This window comes from Myotis lucifugus, unplaced genomic scaffold (genome assembly GCF_000147115.1).
Source record: "Myotis lucifugus unplaced genomic scaffold, Myoluc2.0 scaffold_10127, whole genome shotgun sequence".
In the NCBI taxonomy this organism is placed as follows: Eukaryota; Metazoa; Chordata; class Mammalia; order Chiroptera; family Vespertilionidae; genus Myotis; species Myotis lucifugus.
Window position 1 is genome coordinate 77 of NW_005881175.1, and position 4,043 is coordinate 4,119.

The 4,043-nt window shown below is 45.5% G+C and overlaps 1 long non-coding RNA gene across 2 annotated transcripts; it reads right to left on the minus strand.

The window, feature by feature from the left end:
* Positions 1 to 501: 501 nt before the first annotated feature.
* Positions 502 to 3,721, minus strand: LOC111824884. Of its 2 annotated transcripts, none has more exons than XR_002827944.1 (3): positions 3,543 to 3,721; positions 2,402 to 2,482; positions 502 to 574 (listed from the first exon to the last, which is right to left on the minus strand). It is a non-coding gene; the product is annotated as an uncharacterized LOC111824884 (long non-coding RNA). The 2 variants fall into 2 exon arrangements; XR_002827945.1 differs by lacking the exon at positions 502 to 574 and adding an exon at positions 1,288 to 1,326.
* Positions 3,722 to 4,043: the final 322 nt, after the last annotated feature.

Consider the following 4,043-nt stretch of genomic DNA (forward strand, 5'->3'; position numbering starts at 1 on the left):
CATGAGTCTTTCTAAGCAGCCCTGATTTTCTGGCATTGCTAATCTTTTACTTGTAGCTTCGGCTGTATCCAAAATATAGAGTTGAGCAAACTTCTGAGAAACACCATCCAAAAGATGTAAAGTTCCAGTACGGTGATAAACTTGTCTGTGTATTCTAAAATAGTATGGCCCATACCCTGATAGCGATGCAATATTTGCACCCATGGAAGCAAACGCAAAAGAACTATCTTTGGATCGAATATTTTTCATGAAATTTTTATGGTCAGAATCCTCGTTTGTCATTAATCTTTTTAAATATGCCGGGTAATCTGGAAAATGTATATCATTTGGACAGACTTTCCCTTTGCTACAACATCGAGTAAATTTACCATCAGATGGTTTTTCAACAGAGAAATTTAGGGATAGGCAAAATTCACATCGAACAGTCATTCCACCACAACTGTGTTCGAGAATTGCAACCTCATGTACTCCATGTTTGCTGAGCTACCTTGTATCAACTCCTGCAGCAGTCTTCCCTCACTTCTGCACAGGGCGGTATGTGCATGACAAATGCTGCTTTATCCTGATGGGAGACCTGTAAATAGAATCATGACACACAGGCAAAGAATTACAAGTACAATTACACTTTTTCTGACATGGCACAGGTTAATGTACATAACCTTATTTTACAGACACCCCCTACAGTGGTCAATCACCCTCCCTCCAAATACGTGTGCATGCACACACGCAGGCCGCTCTACAGAAAGTCACTCTTTGCTGTCATTACCCTGCATTTAGTTTCTTCATAGTTCTTAGCACTCAACTCAATTCATTGAGTCCTCTCCACTACAGTATAAGCTGCATAAAAGAAAGAACTTTGTCTGTCTTGTTCTTCCCTGCCCCTAGCACTCAGCATGCCAGGTGCTGTGACAAGTAGCGGGGATTCAATAAAAATTTGATGAATATACAGCAAGCTTCACATGGGGGCTGTAGGTGGAGGTTTCTGTTACAGAAACCTCTTCAGAGGTGTCAGTGGAGGATGTCCCATAACTGAAATATCTAGTGCAAGGCCAGTTCTTTAGTCGTTACAAACTGTTTTCATATAACCTCACAACAACCATGTGGTCAGTATTATTACTAGCTCTATTTTATAGATGAAGAAACTGACAGAAAGATTAAATGACTTGCCCACTTGGTGTGGCTCAGTGGTTGGGTATTGATCTATGACACTAGGAGTCACGATTCAAATCACGATCAGGGCACATGTCTGGGTTGCAGGGTTCCATCCACAGTAGGAGGTGTGCAGAAGGCAGCGATCAATGATTTTCTCTCCCTTTCCCTTCCTCTCTGAAATCAATAAAAAATTTGTTTTTAAAACAAAAGGTTAAGTGACATGCCGATAGTCACATAGCAATTGCCCGAATCCAAGATTTGAACGCACATCTGCCAGACCTTCAAGCTCCTAAGCTTTGTATTTCCTCATTCTTCTCTCACCAGGGTAAGGTGAAAATAGACTTAGGAATGACAACAGGAAACAATACAGAAAAAAAGTAATTATTGCCCTAGCTGGTTTGGCTCAGTGGATAGAGCGCCAGCGTGTGGACCAAAGGGTCCCAGGTTTGATTCCAGTCAAGGACACATACCTCAGTTGCAGGCTCTTCCCCGGCCCAGGCCCTGGTTGGGGCATGTGCAGGAGGCAAACCATCGATATGTTTCTCTGACATCGATATTTCTCTGTCTTTCCCTCTCTCTTCCACTTTCTCTAAAAATCAATGGAAAAATATCCTCGGGGGAGGATTAAAAGAAAAGAAAAAGTAATTATGATTTCACTCCCCGTGGATGGTAATTATGGATCTCATTATTCCAGAAACAGCACAAGCTAAGTCAGAAGTTAAAGAAGGATCTACAAATCCACAAATAGTAGATACACTATGTGTGCTTTAAGAATGCTTGGTGTAGCTTTTTCTGACCTCTTCAGATTGGCTGCCTGAAGGACAACCATGACCTTCCACACAAGTTCTCCCTAGAATTCCCCACCAGTGCTAAGGCACAAACCTCATGCTCATTAAATGAGGTAATAAGACGTTATGTGAAATTGTAAGTTTTGAAAGTGTTCATTTTCTTCAGTCTTCAATTATCACTTGTTATTTACTTGGGTATAAACTATTGCTACAGACTGAACTGTGTCCCACCCTCCCTCAAATTCATGTGTTAAAGCCCTAACCCCTAACATGAGACTCTTTTATTTGGAGTGAGGGCTTTTAGGAGGCAATTAACATAAAATGAAAAGGGTAATTAAGATTAAATTAAGGTATAACAGTGGGTCCTAATCCTTATTAAGATTGGTGGCCTTCTAGGAGTAAGAGAGAGCTCTCTCCTTACCAGCCATGTGAGGACAAGTACTAGTAAAAAAGGGACCGACCTTCTGCAAGACAGGAAAAGGGTCCTGGACAGGGAACAGATTAGGCTGGAACCTTAATCTTCGACTTCCCAATTTCTAGACCTGTAAGGAAAAAGAAAAGAAAAAAGAACTCTGGCCCTGGCCAGTGTCCCAAGTGGTTAGAGCATCAGCTTGCAGATCCAAGGGTCCTGGTCAAGGGTACCTGGGGTGCAAGTTCCCCAGTCCTGGTAGGGGCGGGAGGCAACCAATCTATGTTTCTCTCCCACGATGTTTCTCTCTCCCCCCCTCTCCTACTTACTTTCCACTCTCTCTAGAAATTAATGGGAAAATATCCTCAGGTGAGAATTAAAATACAACAAAAACAAACAAACAAAATACTCTGTTGTTTAAGCCACCCAATGTATGGCGTTTTGTTATGGCAGCCAGAGAAGACAGAAACAATTTAAAAGCACAATCCCCATTTTAAGCCCCTAAAACGCTTTAACTTCACACACCTGGGAGACAACACAGCCCCAAAAGAAAACCTTTTCTGCACCTACAGTTAATCCAGGCACAGCACCAGCGGGGCTGCAATGCTCCCACAGCAGGGGACATGGCCCAGCCTCCCACCTCCATCCTCAGAGCTCTCACATCCTGTAGGAAAAACCTGCTACTTGGTGTTTTTTCCACTTTTCATTGCACATCCTCCAACAATCTGGTCAATTCCATTCAACCGAACCCTTTTGACTGGACCCCATTCCACCTTGCTTTTCTGAAGGGCAGAGCCATTAACAGTATGGGCTCTGAGGTCAGGCTTCTAAATTTGGGACCCCAGCTGTATTCTTGCCTAAGTTAATAGCCCTAACCCTCAGTTTCCCCGCGCGTAAAGGAGAGACAGATAAAACTGCATTTCCATAGGCTGCAGTGACCACTAAATAAGTAACTTATAAAAAGCGGTTAGCACAGATGGGTTACTTTAGTCCCTGGTGCGTGTTAGTTATTATTACTCCAAAGCACCGCTCCAGTTCAACTGCAGATCCCGCCCTCACTCACCTCCCATTCGCCCTTGCACAGGTTTCTCGCCTATCAATCACACGTTAGCTCCGCCCCTCCATGCCGCAAAGGTTTTTCCCGCTCCCGACGCCCCCCGCCCCTCCGCAAACAGCCACTGGTTAGCACTTACACCGGAGGACGTCCTTTCTCATGTAGGTTCTCCTGTCCTAAGCTTTGTTACCCCGCGACACCGTGACCACTCTCTTCCCCGACAAGACAGCTTCGCTTCAGGCCAGGCGGCTGAGGTATCAGAGATAAGGTCGCTGAGCTTAAACGCGCGGCTCCGGCCGGTCCCCAGAGGAGCGTGCAGCGCTGCCACGCCCCGCGCCACTGCGCGTGCTCACTTGGGGACGTGGGCGTGGTCTTTTTTGCACCCCTGCGCTTGCGCGGCTGGCTCAGGGCGGGACTGTTTCCTGGCAGTAGGAAGGCTGCAGGTGATGGACCCTGGGCCAGCCTTTCTGACCACACACGGCCTTTGGGCTTAATGCCAACCTGCGATCTCCCTTGCAGTCCTGCCCGGTGCAGGATGTTTGATCCCCCGCCTATTGGCGCAGATGTTCTAACCTCCACAGATGATTGGCTTGAAGAAATGGCCTCATATTTACCAAAAACTGCAGGCAAAAAGGCTAGC